Genomic DNA, 13,592 nt, shown 5'->3' on the forward strand with positions numbered 1-13,592 from the left:
GCCCAGTACTATCCAGTGGGAACCAACGATGGTTCACCACACTGCTATTCAATTACCACTTCACTAGAACACCTTTTGTGATGATCTGGAAGCCATTTTAAACATACACTTGGTTACAGCAGTTTTGCCACTGTCTAACATCAATGCAATGCAATTCTGTTCGTAAACGTAGCGTACAAAGAACTTTTTAATGTTTGGATCACGATTTTTAAAAATAGCTTTAAGACTCAGTTTATTCATTTTTGTATAATCATACAATCCTACACTGCAGAAGGAGGCCATTCGGCCCATCAGGTTTGCACCGACCGCAATCCCATCCAGGCCCTATCCCCATAACCCCATGCATTCACCCCAGCTGGTCCCCCTGACAACCAAGGAGCAATTTAGCATGGCCAATCCATCTAATCCACACATCTTTGGATTATAAGAATGCATTGAAATATTTAGGCAAAATTGATTAGATTTAAAAAATACTTTGCTTGCATTTGAGAATGGACTTAACTTGATCTACAATTCAAAACAAAAACTGGAGTTAAAAAAGAAATTGGTAACGTTTGTGTCTGTCATATAATAAAAGTAAACTGAAGCATTGCATCAGGTACAAATGTGCTAATTTTGTAGCAGCTGCAATCTTTGTGTACATGGATAAAACCTAATTCTGAGAAGCTGCTAAATCATGAACAGTAAGTGAGGGCATGGGCACATTATTGTCAAAGCACTGGCGATACTATTGGTGCTTGCCATGTTTTATGTGCAGATCCCACAGGCGAAGCATATGTAAAGTTAAAGGTAGAAGTTGAAAGCTTGCTCTGAGATGCACTGCTCCACCGTTAGCTTTGCAAAAACAGCGTCTAGCTGTCTGGCTCACTGCTGAACTACACTGAACAGCATGAATTTGCTGGAATGTCCAATAGGTTGGAAGCAAAACTCACCATATTGTTAAATGTCGTTCAAAACAGACCGACTATCCTATTAATGATGCAGATGTGAGTTAAGTACTGCCAAAGAGCCTAAAGATTAACTACTACAAATGTGGAGTCTTAGTTTTTCAGTGATCAATTGTTGGCGAATTGAAAAATTAGAAAAACATCTTTTCCCCCACCCCCACTATTAATCCAATCTTGTCTTCCCTCTTATTTCTGCATAAGATTTGGCATTAAATTAACTCATTCCAACACTTTCTTTTCATGTGGCGTGCATTTCACAATTTTTCAATCTAATTGGTTAAGAGGATACACGGTTCCCGGCTTCCCTTGTTGCGATGTTATCAACTTGCATTTTCAGCAACTTTTCATTCAAAAACTTATACATGCAAGGGCACGTCTAACCACCGGCAGACGCCGTGAGTTGCTTTGCCACATCAAATTATTGCCCATCAAGGAGGAAGGCAAGGCGGAGGAGGATCCAAGGCTTTAGGCAATGAGGGAAGGAGTAATGATTATGGGAATACCCAAATGAATATGGATTTTTAATGCAGCATTAGGAAGCAAAATGTCTGAGTGAGAGTGTGCGTGAGAAAGAGGGAAGGAGAGGGGGAGAGAGAGAGAGAGAGAGTCTGAATGCGAATAGCGGCTTTGTGACCAGTACAGATGCTGAAATTTTGGAATCTAATTATGCACTCATTATGGACAGTAAAAGTCTAGAATTAATGAATAATTTCCTTGAAAATTATACAAGCCTGTTGTTCTAATTTGCCACACTGAAAGTTTTATTGTAAATATCAAAGTAACATGTCAGCATTATAGAAGATTAAGCTCATTAAATTTTGTTTCTCTAAAGACATAAAGGAACAATTTTGAGATAAAGAAGGTAGTCTACTTACCGCTGTTTAATAATCCTTCCCTTTCTCCCACACCCTACAAAATGCAAGTCTGTAGCACGCTTCACATTTAGACTGGCTCGTTTATTCCTGACACATCAGCAGGCAAATAACTAGCATTGCTAAGGCCAGCTTGCTCAGTTCTTTTGGAATTTCCTTGTAAATGCTGTAGAAGCTGCCAAGCTGTACGTCTCAATTCTACTATTATTCTTAATGTCAGTTAGCACTGCGTCAATCACCAAGAGTTTCAGAGGGCTGTCCTTCATGGTTCTACTGAAGTAAAACTATACTGTCAATACAGCAATGTTTAATTATTATATGGCCGACACTGGCAACTGACGTTTTGAGTTAGTTGGTTAAATATTAGACAAAGGCTGCAGATAGATAGCAACCCAGAGGAAATACTTCTTGGCTCACTTTCTCCCAAAATAAAATGGCTCACTGGCTGGATTTTTATGGTTTACTTGCTTGAAGGAAGCCTAGAATTAAAGAATCAAAAATAAGCACACTTCAATTATAGAAATTCTTTCAGCACACTCCTCACAAAATGGATTTGGGAGCTGCCAAGTTATACTTTGAAACATGCATAGAAAATAGAAGCAGGAGTAGGCCATTCGGCCCCTCGAGTCTGCTCCACCATTCATTATGATAATGGATGATCATCAAATTCAATACTCTGATTCCAGCTTCCCCCCCCCAATATCCCTTGACCCCTTTAGCCCCAAGAACTATATCTAATTCATTCCTGAAATCACACCACGTTTTGGTCTCAACTACTTTCTGTGGTAGTGCATTCCACAGATTCACTATCCTCTGCGTGAAGAAATTTCTCCTCATCTCAGTCCTAAAAGATTTACTATTTATCTTCAAACTATGACCCCTAAGTTCTGGACTTCTCCACCATCAAGAACATTCTCTCTGAACTTACCTGGCTAATCCCATTAGAATTTTATAAGTTTCTACAAGATCCCCTCTCACTCTTCTAAACGCCAGTAAATATAATCCTAACCAACTTAGTCTCCCATTATATGACAGACCTGCCATCCCAGGGATCAGGCTGGTAAACCTTTGCTGCACTCCCTCTATAGCAAGAACATCCTTCCTCAGATAAGGATGCCAAAACTGCACACAATACTTCAGGTGTGACCACACCCATGCCCTATACAATTGCAGTAATTCCTATACGCAAATCCTCTCACTATGAAGGCCAACATACCATTTGCCTTCTTTTCCGCCTGCTGTATCTGCACGTTTACTTTCAGTGGCTGATGCACAAGGACACCAAGATCTCGCTGAGTATCCACCTCTCCCAATTTACACCCATTAAAATAATAATCTGCCTTCCTATTATTGCTACCAAAGTGAATAACCTTTAATTTCCCTCACATAGACTGGGAATCGCTTAGGGCTGGGGGCCTGGACGGGGAAGAATTTATAAAATGCGTACAGGAAGGTACTTTGGAACAATATGTTGATAGCCCAATGAGAGAGGGGGCTATTCTGGACCTAGTACTGGGGAATGAGCCCGGTCAGGTCATCAAAGTTGCAGTAGGGGAACATGTGGCAAATAGTGACCACAATTCTGTAAACTTTAGGATAGTAATGGAAAAAGATGTGTGTTGTCCTATGGGTAAGGTGCTGAATTGGGGAAAGGCTAACTACAACCGGATTAGGCAGGATTTGGTTGCTGTTGATTGGGAGAGGCTGTTCGAGGGTAAATCCACATCTGGCATGTGGGAGTCTTTTAAGGAGCAGTTGATAGGACTGCAGGACAGGCATGTGCCTGTAAAGAGGAAGGATAGGAAAGGTAGGATTCGAGAGCCGTGGATAACCAGTGAAATTGTGGGTCTAATCAAAAAGAAAAAAGAGGCATACATGAGGTCCAGGCAGCTAAAAACAGATGGAGCACTGGAGAAATACAGAGAAAGCAGAAAAGAGCTCAAACAGGGAATTAGAAGGGCAAAAAGGGGTCACGAAATGGCCTTGGCAGAGAGGATTAAGGAGAATCCCAAGGCATTTTATACATACGTTAGGAACAAGACGGTTGTTAGGGAAAGAATCGGACCTCTCAGGGACAAAGGAGGGGAATTATGCTTAGAACCAAAGGAAGTAGATGAGATCCTAAACGAATACTTTGCAGCAGTATTCACAAAGGAGAGGGACATGTTGACTGGTAGTGTCTCAGAGAGATGTGTTGACCCGTTAGAAAAAATCTCAATTACAAGGGAGGAAGTGTTAGGTTTTTTAGGAAACATTAAGACAGACAAATCCCCAGGGCCAGATGGTATCTATCCTAGACTCCTCAGGGAGGAGAGAGATGCAATTGCTGGGCCTCTAACAGAAATCTTTGTCCCTTCACTGGACACAGGCGAGGTCTCAGAGGATTGGAGGATAGCAAATGTGGTCCCGTTATTTAAGAAGGGTAGCAAGGATAACCCGGGTAATTTTAGGCTGGTGAGCGTGACGTCCGTGGTAGGGAAGTTGTTGGAGAAGATTCTTAGAGATAGGATTTATGCGCATTTAGAACTGAATAATCTCATTAGCGATACACAGCATTGTACGAGGGAGGTAATGCCTCACAAATTTGGTTGAGTTTTTTGAGGAGGTGAGCGAGCTAGATGGATGGAGAACTGGCTTAGCCATAGAAGACAAAGGGTAACAGTGGAGGGGTCTTTTTCCGGTTGGAGGTCTGTGACTAATGGTGTTCCGCAGGGCTCTGTACTGGGACCTCTGCTGTTTGTGATATATATAAGTGATTTGGAGGAAGATGTGCTGGTGTGATCAGTAAGTTTGTGGACGACACGAAGCTGGCTGGAGTTGTGGATAGTGATGAACATTGTCAGAGAATACAGCAGGATATAGATAGGCTGGAACATTGGGCGGAGAAATGGCAGATGGAATTTAATCCAGATAAATGCGAAGTGATGCATTTCAGTAGATCTAATGTAAGGGGGAGCTATACAATAAATGGCAAAACCATCAGGAGTATAGACACACAGGGGGACCTGGGTGTACAAGTCCACAGATCCTTAGAGGTGGCAGCACAGGTGGAGAGAGTGGTCAAGAAGGCATATAGCATGCTTGCCTTTATTGGATGGGGCATAGAATATAAAAGTTGGCATATGATGTTGCAGCTGCATAGAACAATGGTTAGGCCACATTTGGAATACTGCGTCCAGTTCTGGTCGCCACACTACCAGAAGGACGTGGAGGCTTTGGAGAGAGTACAGAGAAGGTTTACCAGGATGTTGCCTGGTATGGAGGGTCTTAGCTATGAGGAGAGATTGGGTAAACTGGGGTTGTTCTCCCTGGAAAGACAGAGGATGAGGGGCGACCTAATAGAGGTGTATAAAATTATGACGGGCATAGATAGGGTGAACAGTAGGAAGCTTTTTCCCAGGTCGGAGGTGATGAACACAAGGGGTCACGGGCTCAAGGTGAGGGGGGCAAGATGTCAAGAGGACGTATTTTACACAGAGGGTGGCGGGGGCCTGGAATGCACTGCCAAGCAAAGTGATTGAGGCGGACACGCTGGGATCGTTTAAGACTTATCTAGATAACCACATGAACAGACTGGGAATAGAGGGATACAAAAGAATGGTCGAGTGAGCACATGAGCGGCGCAGGCTTTGAGTCTCTGTAGCGGGAAACAGTCCATATTCCCGTCCTCGCCATGGCACTAAGTCTCAAAATAGGAGAACTTCGTCCAGAGTGTTTGATGTGACTCAAACAGTTCTGGCAATGGATGACTAAACCAGTTGTGTGCGCCATAAATTATCAAAATATTCCAGGCTTATTTGGTGTACATTAGCTTACAGATTTTTAAAAAAATTGTATAGGCCATTTTCAAATCTCCTGTTCAATCAGCTTCTTTGGATTAGTACAGAAGAAGCACAGGGCACCAAGGAAGGTGCAATACTGAATATCAAAATTCAGCGCAATTGACCAACCTTCCGATAAGTCGCAGGGTTTCACACCTCCAATTCCATGTCGCAGCTCTCTTCAACTTTATGAACACTGCATCAGCCCCTCCTTTCTTTGGCTGACAGTTCATCTCTTCAGTTTAAACAAATATTTATTCTATTACAGGATGTGGTTGTTGCTGGTTAGGCCAGTGTTTTTTGCCCAACCTTAATTGCTCACGAGGTGGTGGAAAGACAGCTTCTTCAACCACTTCAGTCCATGTGGTGTAGCTGCACCCACCGTATTGTTAGGAATGGAGTTACTGGATTTTGACCCAGTGGCAGTGAAGGAATGGTGATATAGTTCTAAGTCAGGATGATAGCTTTGAGGGGAACGTGCAAGCGGTGTTCCTATGGATTTGCTATCCTTGTCCTGTCATGGGTTTGGAAAGTGTTGTTGAAGGAGTCTTGGTAAGTTGCTGCAGTACATCTTGTAGGTAGCATACACTGCTGTCACTGTGGGGCAGGGAATTAAACGTTTAAGGTGGTGAACTGAGCCAATCAAGGGAGCCGATTTGTCCTGGATGGCGTCAAGTTTTGAGTGCAGCTGCACTCATGCAGGTAAGTGGAGAGCATCCCATTATACTCCTGACATTGCTGTCAGGCCATGGGGAGTCAAGAGACGAGTTATTGCGCAATAGAATTCCCAACCTCTGACCTGCTCTTGTAGTCAGTGTTCATATGGCTGATCCAGTCTGTTTCTGATCAAAGCTAACCCTCAATATGTTGATTATGTGGGATTCAGTGATAGTAAAGCCACTGAATGTCAAAGGGAGATGGTTCGATTCTCACTTGTTGGAGATCACCATTGCCAGGTACTTGAGTGACATGGGTGTTCCTTGCCTTTAATTGGTCCAAGTATGAATGTTGTCCAGGTCTTGCTCTATTTAGACATGGACTGCCTCAGTGTCTGAGTTGTCATGAATGGTGCTGAACATTGTGCAAATTAGAGAATATCCCCACTTCTGGTGTTATGATAGAGGGAAGATCATTGATGAAACAGCTGAAGATGGTTGCACCGAGGGAACTATATTAACATATTAAAGCAAGATATGGACAGGGAGAAAGAGGATAAAACATAAAGACCCATAAAATAATGCTAATCTCAAGTGGCTGGCACAGTAACTCACAACTGACAAAGAGATGGGTCAGTTATGACCAGCATTGAGTGGCCTACAAATCAAGATATCAGGCATCATGTGCATTCTACGTCTACTACTTCCTTAAGTCAATCTCGTGAAAGTTTTTCCCAAAATCAGCACCCCAAAACCATTCCTGGCTTGATTCAGAGTTAGTTGCAGCACTGCTTTTGGCATGCTACAAACTGGCCTCTGCACCTTTACCCAATCCCAATGGTAATCCAATAAACAAACCTGCTGGAAAGTGTCAAGATGTTAGGAATAACTGGGTCAAGCCCAGCTGAGTTCAGATTGCCTGAAAATACCAACGTCTAGACTAACAAATGAGGAATGGCAACCTGGGCCAAGTGCCAGGAGACTGCTGGCACTGTACCCTGGCAAAATCCAACATCCTCAAGATGGGAGAGAAAATTAGTTTGGATTTTTAATAAGAGTCAAGCAAAGAGTTGGGTTTAATGGTGCACCGCATTCCTTTGTAGTTTGGTTCCATTACAACCAGGGATCGTGAAAATACAAATAGTTGCTGCAGGATTCCAGTTTGCAATGCTTACGTATTAACATTTTCACTACATGAATGTTCAAAGGTCCCGAATACTCAGCATGTAACAGAAGGGTTTTCATTGGCCACTCATTTTAGCAATTTTCATCAAAGAAATTGGCAAATTAATGGAAAATGATCCCAAAACACAAATAGATCCTTGAAAATCCCATAATCCTATAAAGTAAAAACTAAACTCTACTTACTCAGTCATTAGTTGGTTTTGACTATAAACTGAAAAAATGTGGACTGCAATCCTCAAACCACTTGTAGAAATCCCAGAACCCCACAATGAAAACAACTTTAGTCAGCCACTATAAACCAGCACCTGACTCTGGTTTGTGATTACTGCGAATGGAACAATTCTCATTGTTGTCTTTGAAGCTTTGAACCTCCTTGAAGAGGAATTCATTACTTAATGGAATAAGGTATTTGTCAATTTTGAAGACAGGTGGATGGGTTGCAGCACACGCATGTGTTGGCAGGGTGTAGCACTCAGCTGTTAACCGACTATCCTGCTTGGTGTATTATATTGTTGGGTCCTGAAGGAGTATACCTGTCACCCGACCTGGGATTCTTTCCATTTAGCTCCACACAACCAAAGCCAATGTCCAAGTGTAAAATGGAATTAGCTGGAGGTAAGCTTACCCGTACTGTGGTGAAAGCTATGCAGTCTTGGGTCATTACACACCAGCAGGATTCCTGTGTAGATTTGGCCTTCCTAAAGCTTTGGCTAATGCCAACCTGCAACCATTTTGTGAATAGAGAAGTGGAAGTGATGGTACTTGGGGAAGGCACACAATCTATAATTAGAGAAACGGAGGCTCAACTTGTATCGATTACTGCCATTTAATTTGGAGACTTTCGTGGCAGGTTTCTGCACATCATGCTAAGCTTAAAGGACAAGAAACCAAAAACTGAGAATGGACAATTGCCCCAGCACACAAATTCTTGTTAAATAATATTTCACATCTAATGATGCAAAACTGTAGCTAACAATGGATGTGGGGGTGAATGAAAAAGTAAAAACAGGAGTAAGATAAAGGGAGTAAAGGAGAAAGGCGAGCGTTTGAGAGAGAAAGAAATGGGAAAAAATCTGTTACTAGGTTAATGGAATTTTTATGATTGCATGATCTGCATGTCTCCATACGTTCATTTTCATTTTATTCAACATACTTTTCTTTGAGATTCCTTTCATTTAATATGTGCAAGCGCACACAACTTACAACCCAAGCCCAACACTTGCTGCCTTACAGTCATACATTCCAAGAGATTTCCTAAATAAGTACAAGTCTCCCAGAAGAAAATGCTGATTAAACTGCTAATTAGTCTGCACAGGTCTGGCATTGAGTATTAATTCATGTTTAAACAGTTAACATTTAATTAATGCTGTTGTAGATCAGAAGCCGCAATTTTGAACAAAAAGTCAAATCTGTCATTTTAAAGCTAACAATGCAATGCTCAGCTATTTCATATGGTAATTTACAGCAAATTTGGTACCAAGGCACGTGGTGGTGAAAGACATTATAAATGACAATTAAGGATTTTTTTCTGATGTGATGCAGACATCCATTATTTGCAACTGCATTATAGTCGTTGTTTTTAATCTATCTGGCATGTAGTCAGATCCTGACTGATTGCGTGAACTAACTTTGCTACTACCTTCGCTCAACCAGGACCCCCAGATTAGAACACGAACTCAAGGGTACCACAAATACTACTTACAGCAACAATTTACGAAAAGATACAAGATTGCTGAAACTGCAGTCTACTGGTAAACGAGTCACTTGGGTAGCACGGTGGCACAGTAGTTAGCACTGCTGCCTCACAGGGACCCAGGTTCGATTCCCGGCTCGGGTCCCTGTTTGTATAGAGTTTACACAGTAAGAGTTTTAACAACACCAGGTTAAAGTCCAACAGGTTTATTTGGTAGCAAATGCCATTATGGAGTTTGCACATTCTTCCCACGTCTGAGAGAGTTTCCTCCTGGTGCTCCAGTTTCCTCCCATAGTCCAAAGATAGACCATAAGACCATAAGACATAGGAGCGGAAGTAAGGCCATTCGGCCCATCGAGTCCACTCCACCATTCAATCATGGTTGATTTCAACTCCATTTACCCGCTCTCTCCCCATAGCCCTTAATTCCTCGAGAAATCAAGAATTTATCAATTTCTGTCTTGAAGACGCTCAACGTCTCGGCCTCCACAGCCCTCTGTGGCAATGAATTCCACAGACCCACCACTCTCTGGCTGAAGAAATTTCTCCTCATCTCTGTTCTAAAGTGACTCCCTTTTATTCTAAGGCTGTGCCCCCGCGTCCTAGTCTCCCCTGTTAATGGAAACAACTTCCCTACGTCCATCCTATCTAAGCCGTTCATTATCTTGTAAGTTTCTATCAGATCTCCCCTCAACCTCCTAAACTCCAATGAATATAATCCCACGATCCTCAGACGTTCATCGTATGTCAGGCCTACCATTCCTGGGATCATCCGTGTGAATCTCCGCTGGACCCGCTCCAGTGCCAGTATGTCCTTCCTGAGGTGTGGGGCCCAAAATTGCTCACAGTACTCCAAATGGGGCCTAACCAGTGCTTTATAAAGCCTCAGAAGTACATCCCTGCTTTTGTATTCCAAGCCTCTTGAGATAAATGACAACATTACATTTGCTTTCTTAATTACGGACTCAACCTGCAAGTTTACCTTTAGAGAATCCTGGACTAGGACTCCCAAGTCCCTTTGCACTTTAGCATTATGAATTTTGTCACCGTTTAGAAAATAGTCCATGCCTCTATTCTTTTTTCCAAAGTGTACGACCTCGCACTTGCCCACGTTGAATTTCATCAGCCACTTCTTGGACCACTCTCCTAAACTGTCTAAATCTTTCTGCAGCCTCCCCACCTCCTCAATACTACCTGCCCCTCCACCTATCTTTGTATCATCGGCAAACTTGGCCAGAATGCTCCCAGTCCCGTCATCTAGATCGTTAATATATAAAGAGAACAGCTGTGGCCCCAACACTGAACCCTGCGGGACACCAGATGTGCAGGTTAGGTGGATTGGTCATGCTAAATTGCCCCTTAGTGTCAGGAGGATTAGCTAGGGTAAATGGATGGGGTTATGGGGATAGGGCCTGGTTGGTGTTGTGGTCGGTGCAGACTCGATGGGCTGAATGGCCTCCTTCTGCACTGTAGGATTCTATGATCAGTACTGTGAATGCAAAACTAATGATTGCAAACTTTCCATCTACAGCTTCTCAGTAATACACCCAGAATGAAGCATGACCAATTTAATTGCATCCTTAAATTAGACCTTTCCCTCTTGAAAGATCAGTGATTCAGTGAAATTCAAAATCCATCTTTATTATGCAATTCGGGTTTGGTGGGAATCTTATTCTACAATTACAGCCATTCACAATTAGAGAGAGTTGCTTATCGTTGTACAATGTGTGTAATTCAGTTCATTTTAACTGATGTATGAAAAGGGAAATAGTGAGAATCGTGTAACTCAATGAAAACCATAAATCATTGGTTCAGCAGCCCATCATTCTACTTCAGATGACTCATCAGTTCCCCTGCATATTTGCTGGATTATTTCTAATTCCGTTTCTCCCTTAGCTACTGATGGTTTAAAGCTAATTTCCTGATGTCACAGGTTTGCACTCAGGTTGATTAAATGTACAGCAATAAGATTGCATCATCGCTGTTATTCTCATAGTAACCGTACCATAATCAAATCTACTTTCCCGATCAGAGAAACTGGAGCTCATGCTATTTCAGCAAAATTAAAAGGAGATTTGATAGAGGTACTCAAAATTATGAGTAGTTTTGAAAAGTTAAATTGATGAAGAAGATTTTCACTGGTGAGTGAAACATTAAACGGAGGGCACAAATTTAAGATAGTCACCAGAAAGAGAGAGAAGCTGGGAGATTCTGTATGAGGGTTATTGTAACTTGGCATGATCTACCAGAAAGCAGAATCCATGATCAACGTTAACAGGTAGACAAATACATGAAAAAGAAAAAAATTGTATGTGGAAATAACAGAACTAAATGATTAGTTATCTCAGAGAATTTGCAGGCCATCATTGTTCATTAGAAGCACAGAGTCTAAATGATTTAGCATCCAACCTGCCATTTTGGCCTCACTGGTCCTTGTTAAGGCCCTCTCAAACATTCTCAGCCTAGAACATGAACAAAGAATACCTCAGTGATTGGATCAGCAAATGACTGGCCAATCAGGTATTTTGACTTTCTTATGCTGTTTGCAGTGTTAGAGGAGGCAGCATACCTAGTTATTGTGGAAAAGCTCAGAAATGTTTACAGTGATGCTGGTCATGGAGTTCAGGTAGAGGGAGGAGGGGAGCTGTGTAAATGAGCAGGAGGTAGGAGGCTCACAACAGAAGACGGTGCCCACCAGGAGGTTACAGGTGTCACTTCTCTCTTCTCCACCGCTGCCAGGAGTGGTGCCTGATGTGGCTACAATTCACCAAGAATATGCTGTGAACCAAACCTGCTGCCACAGAGAAGCGCGACGAGCCCTATTTCGACAGCCATTGGATCACAACAGTCTTCAGCTCTTATGCCTCAAGATCCAGTAGGGTTGAAATCACTGGCATCACCAAGGAGGCATTGCAGCCCTTGGTACCAGGCTTTTGGCAAGCATCTTGGCTGGTGGGAGAGAGGAGCCTGTCGGTCGGTCCCTTTGGGCACTGAGATCTACAGTCATGATAGCAGCAATCTGAGCTTACATGGCAATCTCAGAGATCTCATGGCCTCAGTCTGAGATTTCATTGCGGCGCTGAGACATTGGCTGGCTTCCATCTGTGCTGCAGTGAGATAGTGAGACATCAGTCACAAGGCACTGCAACAAAGCTGGATCTGAGCACGCTATCACATCCCTGCTAGAAAGGATGACCTCCAAGCTCTGCACTATATCCTCTAGCAAGTTGGAGTTGGACTTATCTATGCCCCTTCACAGTGATAACTGTAGTGCCAATGCAACCTGTGAGCAAGCCCATCAACCTATTCTTGAATGTAACTGCATTGAATTTCTCATTTGAGTCCCCTACAACAATTTGTGACCAGTCACCTACTTTGCTCCAGGCTTGTTACAGCCCACTTGCACCAGTTGACTCACACATGCTGGTCCCACCTCTATATGAGCTGCTGAAGCTTGCACGGTGCCAATATCTGAACTGGAGGCTGCAAATGTCAGATTAAGTAATGGTGTTTCTTTATCTGACAAGTTCCTGTTTGCATTCTTCAACATAACTAGGAGCAGGAGTAGACCACCTGGCCCCTCGAGCCTGTTCCACCATTCAATAAGATCATGGCTGATCTTTTAGTGGACTCAGCTCCGCTTACCCACCCGCTCACCCTAACCCTTCATTCCTTTACTGTTCAAAAATCTAACTTTGCCTTAAAAATATTCAACAAGGTTGCCTCAACTGCTTCACTGGACACGGAATTCCACAGATTCACAACCCTTTGGGTGAAAAGGCTCCTCCTCGACTCAGTCCTAAATCTGCTTCCCCCTTATTTTGAGGCCATGCTCCCTAGTCATAGTTTCACCTTCCCAGCTGACATTTATTCCCTTCACAATCTTATATGTTTCTATAAAGTCTCCCCTCATTCTTCTGATTTCCAATGAAGATAGCCCCCGGTCTACTCGGTCTCTCCTCATAAGCCAACCCTCTCCACTCCGGAATCAATCTAGTGAATCTCCTCTGTACCCCCTCCAGTGCCAGTATATCCTTTCTCAAGTAAGGAGACCAAAACTGCACACAGTACTCCAGGTGTGGCCTCACCAGCACCTTATACAGCTGCACTATAATCTCCCTGTTTTTAAACTCCATCCTTCTAGCAATGAAGGACAAAATTCCATTTGCCTTCTTAATTACCTGCCGCACCTGCAAACCAACTTTTGCGATTCATGCACAAGGACACCCAGGTTCCTCTGCACAGCATAATGCTGCAAGTTTTGCTGTTATTGCTACCAAAATGGATGACCTCACATTTACCAACATTGTACTCCATCTGCCAGACACTTGCCCACTCACTTAGACTATCTATATTCCTTTGCAGACTTTCAATGTCTTCTGCACACTACACTTGGTCCCCAATTCCAAATCATCTAT

The 13,592-nt window shown here is 42.8% G+C and overlaps 1 protein-coding gene across 6 annotated transcripts in view; it reads right to left on the minus strand.

The window, feature by feature from the left end:
* kank1a (KN motif and ankyrin repeat domains 1a) overlaps window positions 1-13,592 on the minus strand; it is a 313,072-nt gene that overhangs the window by 59,455 nt on the left and 240,025 nt on the right. The window contains exon 1 of one of the 6 annotated variants that reach the window (XM_078214322.1): window positions 1,823-2,032. The exons of the other annotated variants lie outside the window; for them this stretch is intronic. The gene's annotated coding sequence lies outside the window, so the exon portion shown is untranslated. Of the gene's footprint in view, window positions 1-1,822; window positions 2,033-13,592 lie in introns of those variants that run through there. 6 annotated transcript variants of the gene reach the window in all.

This window comes from Mustelus asterias, chromosome 6, assembly GCF_964213995.1.
Source record: "Mustelus asterias chromosome 6, sMusAst1.hap1.1, whole genome shotgun sequence".
In the NCBI taxonomy this organism is placed as follows: domain Eukaryota; kingdom Metazoa; phylum Chordata; class Chondrichthyes; order Carcharhiniformes; family Triakidae; genus Mustelus; species Mustelus asterias.